This window comes from Vollenhovia emeryi, unplaced genomic scaffold (assembly GCF_000949405.1).
Source record: "Vollenhovia emeryi isolate VEMERY1.0 unplaced genomic scaffold, V.emery_V1.0 DF939271.1, whole genome shotgun sequence".
Lineage (NCBI taxonomy): Eukaryota > Metazoa > Arthropoda > Insecta > Hymenoptera > Formicidae > Vollenhovia > Vollenhovia emeryi.
Window position 1 is genome coordinate 437334 of NW_011967095.1, and position 12609 is coordinate 449942.

The window sequence follows — 12609 nt, forward strand, 5'->3', positions numbered from 1 at the left end:
TTTCGAATTTCAACGCACGATGAAGTCGCCGCTCGACGAAATTGGCTCTTTAAATTCTTCGTGCCGAATAGTTACGTCCTGAAACGATCTATCCCAGATAGTCTCCGGAGGGGGATGCTGTCTTCGTCTCTGTAAAACAGAAGTAAACCGGTTAAAGTTTAATACACATCGTTCATTAAAGATCGCGGAAATTGAAACGTAAAAAAAATTAACCGTAACGTATGTCCGAATATTGTAAAACAGACCTGGGTGAAATAGATGAGATATAATACATTTCTGTAATTACGTTTGCGTAATGTATTTTGTAGCAAATTGTGTACCGTGCTATTTGTAAACATTGCGCGGCTTGCTGCAACAATTCCATACTAATTTGAGAACACAATTTATGCTGAGAATTGTTCGGATCAAATGAAGAGGATAATAACGCGGCGATATTCAAGATTTTCGCATATGCGTATCGGATGCCTTTATTATAGCTTTAGGGTCGAGGATACGTGGTTGCTGACCTTTCGAGAAGGATAAGGAGTTGATTACGAGCGACGCCGCAGGTGTTTTGGAAGGAAGTAACCCACGCGCCAGCGAGATAACGCTGTTGCGTTTAATGTATCATGGCCATACCGGCGGCATGGAAGTTATCTTAATACGAGGAGTCAGCTTCCCGCTTTTCTCGCTTGCATAATGCAGCGACCGGGTGGATGCCGCTTTCTGCGAGCTTCGCGAATTTTTAACGAGAGGAGCAAGGCTACGCCTCGCCGTTTTGCGGAAATTAAATATCGCAGTTACATCTCAGTTTCCTCCCGGGGCGAGCTGAAAAAAAACATCTCGATTCTCTCTCGCTCTTGCGCGCGGATCGGCTTGTCCTCAAGATTTTTGTCCCGAAATTGTCGCGCTGACGATCTAATTAAGGAATTTATGGCGAGCTGCGAATGCGTGCTGCGGTATGCGCGCGTTGTCACATTCAATCGGTTGTTTCACCTACGTGCATTGCGTAACGTGTTGGTGCACCTGAGAGTTGGTATCTCTACGTGTTACATGATCCTCTCGAATGCACTGAGAAGCATAACACGGCGCAATTGTATTCCGGCAATTCCAGCGTGCTCCTGCCCCGGTCGGGAGCACAATCCTACATTGTACGGCGCTCGCAACGCGAGGTTGCGACTCTCCTGCCTCGCGTGATTATTATTTAGGAATTAATGTTTACCAGCGCGCCAACACGTGTAAAAATTACACCATCGGGATCTTATTAATTAAATGTAGTAGCATATTGAAATATTTGGCACAACGTTACAGATAATATAACGCGTGTATGTAAAATAGAGAAAAAACTTATTGCGTTCTACGTCATCTACACGATCTTAATACATATTTAATGGTCGTTGATTATTAATTCAATTTTTCTACATGAGAACACCAGCACAGCTTATACGTATTGCAAGAACGTAAGCATATGCGAAATATTCGACGCAGCGAGGATACGCAATTGTAGCGCGCTGGTAAAATCCGCAATGAAACTTAATTACTTGCAGAAGATATAACAAGCGTAAACTAGTGTGGAATGAAAACTAAGTAAAACTATATGAGGAGTTAGCTGTAGATTTAGGGCTAGATGTAATTCTGTGGGCGTTTAATTTTGCGCTTGATATGTTTATCTAGTATATTAGAGCGTATGTTAGGTAAAGCGTTGAGCTACCACAACTCGCGTCATTCTGTGGCTTGGAGGTAAAGCGAAATAGCTGAGCGTAATGGCGGACATAATGAACATAATTCGTGCGTTTACTTTAAAGCCACAGAACCACTGTTGATTTCCGAGCTACATACGTACATAAGACCCGCTACTCTTTCGTGTCGTAAAAGAACATTGGCTGTCCTAAACACGAAATTACGCTTACGCTTTTAAACGTTTGTTCTTACATCTTATTGTTAGAAGGAAAGATAATATTGATCGCACATCCAACGTGCAATTTGGAATAGACGATTTTTATTCTTCGATCTGCACAGAAAAGAAGAATATTCTTCTTTTGATAATATGTTTAGTTTCAACGTGAAAATCTTGAAATTATATTGCGTTGGAGGATGAAAAACTTACTTGAATAAAGCAATTTTATATAACGCAATCAAGAAAAATATATGCTTCTTGTTTAAAGACCATTTTTTTTGAACGGAAAGGAAACAATATTGGATAGAAAAATAGTATATTTTCAAATTGAAGATCATAACGGTTAAAATAATTTTGTTGTCAAAATAATTATACGTTTTCTTGAAGTGACAATTATAGTACTTAAATAAGACTGTTTTGGATAGTCTTGGAATGCAAGATTATTAATTGCTTCTAAGAAGATTATAGATTGTTGCTTATATACAAAACAATGAACGCGTTAATTTGAGTATGCAAGAGTTGATCTGACACTTCTTTCTTTTATGTGTGCAAATCATATACTGTTTTAATTAAATACTCTAGATATTAGTAAAATGAAATATTACACGTAGGATGATCCTATGAGAGAATATTTGAACAGTAAATATTACGGGAAAGCTTATTCTCTTCAAAGCGATTAGAGTGCTTTGTCGTGAAGCAATCAGAAGTGATACAGTTGATCTGACTTTCATGTTAGATTTTTACGAGAATCTCTTCTCTCTGTGGCGCCATTAGACGGATTATCTTTCCTTGGAAAATATTGGACAGTCAAACAATACCATCTAGCTCCCTGAACTGTGACTGAAAGATGGCGACTCCTCTAACTCGCAGAAACGGAAGAGAGTATTTTCGTTCCGCTTGCCGCTGTCATCGCTGTGAAAAATATAAGATATAAAGGCCACGCGTGATAAACATGTAAGCTTGAGGAAACACATAAAAGCGGCGAGATAGCGCGAGCATAATGCCAGTTGTAATCATGTGATTATATCCTCTTTCGAGATCTGAAATATTAGAAGAAATGCTTCTTCCCCGAGAATTGCCTTCTGTGATATTCTTTCAGATTGCAAAAATCGATGGTGCTATTAGCAAATTTTACAAGTTAAAAAATTTATCATGAAAAATGATTGGTATCAAGTGATAAAGTCAAGATGAAATAATGAGAGCACAGCGAATTCTGTTTTCTTTCGCAATGCACGTTTTTAAGAAGCGAAGAGAAAGAGTTTGAACTTTGCGCGAGAACGTAAGACGGCACCGAGAACTTTCTTCACCAAGATGGCGAGCAAATACAGGGACTGCCAGTTTTGTCATTGCTTACGTAAACTTCCTCGGGCGCTATATTCAAAGGACCAAACCTGGTCGCCGATTTGCGCGCCTATTCTCGACGTTCCTTTGATGTACCGACGGCGTGTCTTCGTAAATAGTTGATGCACAGCCTGACGCAGCGGAACTCCATTTCCACATTTCGCGTTTAGCAAATTACGTCGCTATCTACGACTACTTCGCGAGCATTTATTTAACCAGTCTGCCATTTCAGCCTCGGCGTAAAGTACGGGCTGACGGCGTACCCGGAAAATGGTCGATTATTTAAGACGAAGTTGAACATTTCACGGAGACATTTCTGATTTCGCGCCGCCGACGGGAACAGACGTAAAGCGAAAAGTGCAATAATGAATAAAGAGTATAAATCATAATAGCGACAAAAAGCACAGTAGAAAAAGAGACTATCTACACCCAAGCTTGAATCTTGCGATTGGTGTTAAGGAAAGAGGATATCGACCATAAAATTTATGTCACGGGGTGTTCCATGACGAAATTTCGCTACCATGTTTGGATGGTTATTCTAAAAAGAAAAAAAGTTCATATAATGTGTGGATATGGCTTCGTAACTGATTGTGAGATATGGATTTTTTGTCCCCGAAGCCTTGTCCACGAAGCCCCGAGTAGTGCGCGTTCGTGTTACCCGCCCCCATTAGATTTCTACCTGTGGGACCGTATTAAATCCAGAGTACTTGCAAGGGGAGCCAGAAACGCAATAAATGTATAATACATATCTGATACGAAGCGTGGGACAGTTAGTAAAGAGATTTCCTTATATATGTGTAAGTATACATAAGGGAAAGACGCACGGAGAGGCAAACTCTTTATTAACTGTCCCACGCTTCGCATCAGAACGGAGAATATCGGAGCGTGTAGCGCCACGTCGTCGTTTGTTACGGTTGTCACGTTGTATCGCGGCGATGTACAGAACAATGATATCTGTTGATGGAAACAGTGCGGTGGGACGCGGCCGAAGTTGGTAATATGTATTTAAATGAGGGGCTCGGTTTTACGTCACGGCGCACGGTGTTATGAGTTCGATTGCGCGCGCGTTATTGTGTTTAAATTGGTGAAAGGGCCGAGTTTAAAGAGATAGCCGTATGCCCATTTCCAGAGCGAATACGCTCTGCGACCGTGTTGTAAGGTATACATTCGCTTGCGGTCCGCGTTTGTCTCGCGCGGTCGTTACGCGCCCGGCTTTGACATAAACGCGGCTACTGTAAATATGCATTTGCAGCCTCGGATAATTTGCACCGTCCAGGATTTCGAGCCGGGCACTGCAGTTATGCACGCTGTGTTTAATCACGCAATATTGACATTGTTTGAAATTAACTCTCAATATTTTTTAATTGGCGATATTTATCGCGCGCTTTATTCTGATCATTCTGACGCAGGCAGGCGCGCCAATTATTTTAATATTCGTTATTTAGCTTCGTCGAAAATTAGTCTACGATGTACACTTTCGAAATACGCTGCTCTCATTCATTTATTAATCGATAACAATTCGAGAGAAATTGTACATTTGGACGATTAACTACGGTAACGAAGGTACATTTTAATTTGTTGAAAAATTGCACGCTCTCGCGTATTAAATTTGAATTGTATCGTAATTACCGATGAAAACAAATCGGCAATACGCGCGTCAAATGTAGGGAAATAATAATGTATACGAGTTTGGGTTTAAATGAAAATATAAAATGAACGACAGCACGTAGAAAAAGTGGACAGGGTAAAACTGACGTGGACACGTGAAGAAAAGTGTCCACACGTGGAACGTCGAAGTCTAACTCTACTCTTTACATATACGACGCACGGTCGTGTGTCCCAGCCGGCAGTGCTCTCGTTTCTGGCTTTATCGATTTAGGACGACTCTACGTAACCGCGACAACCAGTTGGCTCGTATACACACGGTCCCTCTTCCGCGTTATGCCTTTATTACATAGTCTCGAAGAATCTTAGGGTTCACGATCGCCAGCGCAGTCGCCTAATCGTCTTTTCGGACCTCAACTCCGTGCTATCTTCATTTTGTCCCGCCTCGCACCTGCTGACTGGAGCTTTCGCGCAATTCCAGACAAATTGACCACGCCAAAGATTAATCGGTAAAAACGTTTATTTCGCGGCATATGAATTGAATCAATGTAGTTTAAATAATAACGAACCATTTATACCGCTCTTTGCGTCTCACGGTTGCCGGTTTCGTAAGCCGTAACGAGCTGCAATGAGATTTAATCGACTACAGTTCTGTGCACGGCCGATTCGTATTACCGCTCATTACGAAGTTGCACGTGCAATTCTGTGCGGGCCGGCCTCGGCACAGCACGATGAAGCACGCGGCCAGGGGAGATAGCACGAAAGTATGCGAAACTGTCCTTGACGCTCTCATTGATTTTCTTCAGCATCTTATTTGGCCGGAGAGCAGAAACACATTCTCGGACTCGTAAATTCACGTTTTCTGTAAACCCCGTCGGTTGTTGAACTTCAACTACTTTCGTAAAGGGTACGCGTATTATGTGTGGCTGCTGTCATACATTTTGGGAAACAAATTCTTCGGACATAATACTCGCCATAAAGTTTTAAGGCCACTGTGAGAGACGTAAAGTTAATAGGTCTCTTAAAATGAACTTGAAGCGGCGGACTGGGATTATCAATTCAATGTTTACCCTGTTTAAAATAATAGATGGAATATGATCAGATTACATTAGATTGCATGCAATTTCAATGTAAATTAATACGACTCTTATTCATTCACATTGAAATTGCGTGTAATCTAATGTAATCTGATCATATTCTATTTAATATTTTAAAAAGGATAGCCATCAGAGAGATTTAATGCTGGACTGAAAGAAAATTAGGAAATAAAAATAATCCCTTTCTTTGCAAGATACGTAAATACCGATAAGGGATGGCTTTGGCTAATCTCAGATTATAATATTATTTTCAATGACACGTCCTCGCTTTCGGCAATCGCCGAACGCAGTTTCCACAAATAGATAATGAAATTATATACGTTATCGTGAAGAAGTTGGAGATATATAATCATCTTCGATCTCGATTGCGTGCTGCGAAGCTCGGCCGCGAACTTGCCCGGACTTTCTACGTAATCGAGAAGGAGTTACGCGGGCATCCGTAATATATATAATCCCCCTCGCCCTGGATAATAACGGAATAACGAAGGGCCGAAGTGGAGAGACGCGACGGGACGCCTACGCGGGATACGATATTGTGCTGACAAAGTCAATGGGATGTAATTGACTGATTCAGAAGTAATAGGGTGCACCTATGTTGGATCCCGACGTAGATCGAGTCGCGCAATCCAAAACCGAGCGAGACTGCGTCACTTCCCTGATTCGCAGTTCGTCGCCGCCGCATAATAATGTTACGTAATCGAGCCTACGATGTTCACCGAGCGGATTATACCTCCGAGTATATGGCCGGGAAGAATGAAGATTCCTGCGAAACGGTGACGTGAGAATAATTAAACGCCTCTAACCGAAATAAATACGGCAAGCGTTCTGCTGCGCGAAAAGCAACTGCGGCGAGGAGGATATAACAAACGGATGTGTGTTCCATTTTCAATTTGCGCGTGGAACAGTTATTGCCCCTTTATCGCAAATTCAAGAAATTATTAAGAAGATCGAGTGTACCGCTTCGCGGTAATAAGTCCGCTTTTTCTATTATTAATGGATGTGCAGGGATGTTATTGACGCAAAAGCGACGCGACGTTAGGATGTGACAGTAAAATTGACGTCAAAGTCGAATAATGTCTCACGCGATACCGATCGAACGCTTCTTCAATCATCAATGAATTACGTCATTTCACCTGTCGTCGTGGTGAAATGTCAAGTAGGGGTGATACCTTTTGGTGAGGGGACACGATTTGACTTTTGCGTATCAACACTCGAAAATACGTCGTTTGGTATGAAAAGTTCCTTCGTGCGAGAGAAAAGTGCGAAGTATACAGAGGCATCGGCATTATCTCGACTCAGAAATTTGTTCTAACGAGGTCAGGGGTGCATACGTCCCGGAAGATGGAGTGATTAGGGACAATAGCGAATCGAATGTGAGAAGTCAAGTGTTCGGTTCGAGACAAAGTTTGTTCAATCGAGATGAAAGAATCCCTTTTCCTCTGACACCGTTTACATTACATTTATTTTCACGATTACACAAATATTACATCTCATTTTGTGAAAAGAGAATCGATGGTCGGTATTATTTTATAATTATCTTCTCCCCTTTCTCTTTTCTACATCGCTATTTGTTATACGAGTATGTATCTCGAAATGGAAATGATGGGAATTTGTATGGGGAATGGGAATGGTATTGACTTTTGCAAGAAGCGAAATGATCATTAATTTTGCAAGTAGAAGTTGATGATATAATACGGCTTGCTGGTATTGGTGAATTGGAGAAATGACCGTAAAATGAATATATAATAATGTCGATAATATCACCGCAATTTTCCTTCACATGTATACACGCATAGATAGTGAAACAAACAAGAAATGATATTCCGCAGTGAAACAAATTTCACTTGCGATTTAACGCAATCTGGTCTCTCTGTTTTTGATCTCGTAAGTTTCGAGTTCTTAGAAATTTTCTTCTTAATCAGACGTCGGAATTACGGAAAACTTTTTAACGAGATAAACACCGCCAGACATGGTTACTTGAATAAATAATTAGTGAGGACACGATGGTGTAGGAGACTTGTTTCAGCTATCTCTAAGTTTAAAGCTAGCTTTAAAAAAAATTGTTGTTAATGTACTCATAAATATAATGCAATTGGTTTGTTAATTAACGGATTGTACACGATAGTTGGTCGCGAATTTAGCTGTCGTGATAAAATATTATATGTTACAACATTATTTCTTTTATTATTTGAAGCAAAAATATTTCTTCGGTTTTAATTACATCTGTCGGTAGCTAAACAAAAATTTTTATTTTTAAATCTTTAAAGGGTAAGTCGGGGTAAAATGCCAATGAATCGAATATACTATTTCGATAATATTTAATTTATTATCCAAAGAACACTGTCTTTTTTAGTTTTTAAGGTGAGATTATTAGTACAACGAATGACGCATGCAAGCTACTTCAAGTTTATAGTGTTAAATGTGAAAAAGTCCGGGAAGATATATTTAAACTAATTGCAAGTGGTGAGGCTTCGTTGCCACAATATTCCTGCAATCTTGCTATGATGTGATTACATTATTTAATATTAGTTATTTAAGTATCTTTGTGAGTCAAATTTTAGGAAAACATGTAGAATGCTAAAGTTTATTTTAATACAAATTTATCTTGAAATTTAATGGCGCAATATCTACTATTAGAATATCTACTACTGGATATTAGACAGCTTCTACAAAATGACTGTATAGCCGATAAAGGATATTCGTGGGAAAAGGATAATCTATATGTCACTATAAATCTTTAATTTAGTTCTCGTCATTTGTGTAGGTCAATCAATTGAAAGGTTAAAGTAACATGTGAGGGATACCACCTATTAAAAGAATTTTATGATTAGACGAGTAACGAGGTATGCTGGGTAACTTAATATTTTGACGCAAATATAAGCCAAGGAAATAAAATTTCTTTCAGTAAGAATCTCCAGGAAAAATAGTATGTATACTTTTACGTACATTTTCTAATGATGTTATCAGAAAGCCACGTATGAGTTTTAATCAATTAATCATATCTTGATTAGTCACGTTACAATATAAATAAATAATTGTAACAATAAATTTCATAAATAATAAGAAGGATTACAATGATAAAACACAAATTATTCCAAATAGTCAAATAATAATTACAAGTTACAAAAATCTTATATTTTTGTTAAGATGATAAAGAAACGCAAATTATACAAATGGCCATAATAATAATTGCAAGTTACAAAAATGTCATCCTATATTTCTGTCAAATTATATTTCTATTAAGATGACATTTTTGTGATTTGCATTGGCTCTTCTGCCTTTGTTTTTAATATTAATAAATTTCATAATATTACTTTAATTAATGCAAAGGGAAATAATTAATTTAATATTGATTTTTTGGCTCAGGTTTTTTAACAAAATAATTTATTTCCTCCTTTCATTTAATAGTAAATGTGTTATTTACATGCGCGCGGTACGTATACACATTTGCCATTGCATATTAACTGTTATAAAAAATTGCTTTCGCGTACTGTACTTTGTATTTGAGAGCTGAGAGCAAAAACTCTCGCGGGATCATTGTTTTATTCCATAAAGACTGGAAGACTTTCAACTTGTTTTCTATTTCATCGCTCGAGTTTTACCTTTGTGTCTTGTCATATGTATAGAGGGCTAAGTGCAAAATTCAAAGTAGAAAATCTTCGTGGAACAGTAGCTCATAAAATAATTCTAAGGAACGAGAAATCCGTTCTATACATTTGTCCTCATTCATGTTCACAATTCACAATTCACAAGTTTACGAACGTCTCGATATCTTCTCTTTCTCTCTCGCTGTCCTGCTTTCTCAATACATAAAAATTTAAATATTATTTTAACTTGTAAAAGGTTTGAAACAAAATGCAATTTCTATTGCCCGCGAGAGCTTGACGAATTGTCTCAATGAAATAGAGCATTATAAAACGTGACACTGCTGAATGTGCATTACTGATAGGCACTTGTTACAGGAAGAATTGTTAGCAATAATCAAGAGGCGCTGACGCGAGATCCATGTTTAGAATAGATTCGCTTCTTACATCAACACCAGTTAGCGATAACAGTCTTGTACTAATGTTTCTTGGTTTAGTGTTTCACATACTAATGTTTCTGTTGTAGTACCAGATCCATTCGAAATATAGTCAGGTATTGTATTTAGTATTCATTTAATACTGCACTTAACGAATAAAACGAGAAAAACGGAGGAACAATGAAACTCCACGTAAATATTGATTCTGGGTCATCTCATTCGTGCGTTATTATCCCTTTTTTTTGAAGGAAAGATCTCTATGTCAAACACACATGGCACGAGAAACTCTTATTTGAAGTTCCCGTTTTACATGGATGCAGTACAAAGATTAAAACTACCACGGCTCGGAGAAAGAGGGAGAAAAAGAGAGGAATTTAGGTTTATTAAAACGGACGCTTGCAGTGCAATTCTCTCGATATCTGCACGTGGAAATTTATTGTAGTACGATTAAAAAGTAACGAGGCGAAAATTCACGTTTTCCCCAATTTCTATTTACAAAGGGGCGAAGTTGGCTTTACTCGTACAATTTAAGTTAACTTTACCTAACAACAGCATTAGGGTATTGTGATGTAGGTAGAGAGCTGGAATTGATCAATCAGAGCCACTTGAACAGAACTGTAGTGCTGTTGGTGCAACAGATCCGTAAACAAACGCGACTCGCGATCTACGCGTCACGCACACGTGGACGTCCATCCTTCCTTCTCGGTCCACGCGAGAGCCCGTGGTCAAGAGCGGGTGGGAGCTTTTCATTCGGGTTTATGATGTTGTTACTTACTCGCTACATCAGCCGAGGGTGGCAAACTCTCCCAGGAACTGTTCCCTTTTTTCGTCTCTCTGCCGACTGATCGCGCCGGCGAATCCCTTCCAGCGAGGGCACCGATAGGTCGAGAATAGTCGAGGAGATTGGCCGCTTTTCCCTTTTTTTCTCACGATCGAAAGCGCGACGCGTCGATAGGGGTGCGAGCCGATCGAGATACGCGTTGGTCGTCGTCGTAGGGTTGTTTGGAGCGAGAATTTTCGCGGCATCGTACTCGACGCGAGATTACTCCTCCCTACGTACGCATGATCACCAACCCCCTCCGCCTTCCTCTAGCTAACCCTCGCTGGGCTTTCTACGTGTTTTGAGAGCGGAGTCGATGGAAATGGGAGTCGACGACGATCGACCGTCGCTACCCGCGTCGCTCGGTCGACTGACTGGTTTGACTGGACTGCCTCCCCGTACACTCGGAGATTTTATTCCATCCCCACCAGAATCTGCCGGCTCCCCCCCCTTCCCGACAAACCCCATTCGTGACACCCACTCGCGAGCCGACGTAGATGCTCGGGGGTGCGTGAACGTTGAGGGCGAACGCGAGCCTAGTCGTTGACCATGTAATTGATAGTTGACCGTATCATCCAAAGATCAATTAAAGGTCTGTTCCTCATGACAAAAATAATTGTCTAAAAAGAGCAATGTTGGCTTAACGTTATTAACGTGTTATTGACAGCCGATCCTGTCACCTGGATAATTAAAGAGTTTTTTGTTAAAGTACAATTATTTTACGCTGCAACGCTTTTGCCTTAAATTCATGATCGTGTTGTAATCCCAGGGTCACGTAATATGCCTCTGAAATTATAATATGAGATTGATTAAGATAGGATTCTTCGCACGTTTATATTTAATTATACTCATTTTTACAGAAGTACTTATCGTGTCTCTATATGTTTGCTTTGTGCCGTTGTAGCTCCTTAGAAAACAATGACCGTGAAAATTATCTGAGAAAGAAATATATACATTTTTGAACATTGCTTTTTATAGCTCAAAGTTTTAAGCTTTAAATCTCTCAATTACTTGAGCCAACTCTTATGTAACTAATGACTGTGCCCAATTTAAGCACCCAAAGTACTTACAGGCAGATTCTCGCTACCTATAGAGATATGAGAGGACTTACGTCTCTAACTTTGTTCAAGGCTGAGAGTCTCACAATGTGCCAGCGTAATTCAAAATTTTCTTACGTCAACTAGAGCGAAACATTTCTTACTTTCCATTTATTTATCAACAAACAATTTTTCAAACAAAATATTATCATACCATACAATATATGCAATAATTAGATTCTAATAATTTACTTACTTTCATGACTATAGCTTCTTTTGTAACTCGCGCAAACCACCTGAAGTGAAGTTTGAAATAACCCATCTTCAGGATTGCGATATGATTGATAGAAATCTATTATGTCAAAGTTCTGGAAATGGTGTGCTAACTTCGCCAAGATATATAGGCCAACATTTTCCTCACTGCGCCAACTGCGTACATATCGCGCGAAAAATTTCCCTCGCTCGCGGACAAACCAGTTTTCAAGTTTATGTTCAAGGGCGAAATAGCGGCGTACTTACGTCACACGAACATCGATTCGCGGGCGTACGTTGACCCACCTAATTCTAGGCGATCCTGAGCGGTATCATCGTCGGTTTCGTGAGCCGGGCGGTCGCTAATCCGCCCACTCGCGTATCAAAAGACCTTGCCTAACACAGCTAGTATAAATCCATCGTGGCGATTATTGTTGTACCGAAAAGAGCCTCCGACGATACCGACTTTTCCCCTCAACGTCGGAACTTGGACATTGATTGACCGGACGCAGTCCGGCCATAGTTCGTTTATAGTCCACGTCATTTCTTTTTCTCAGATA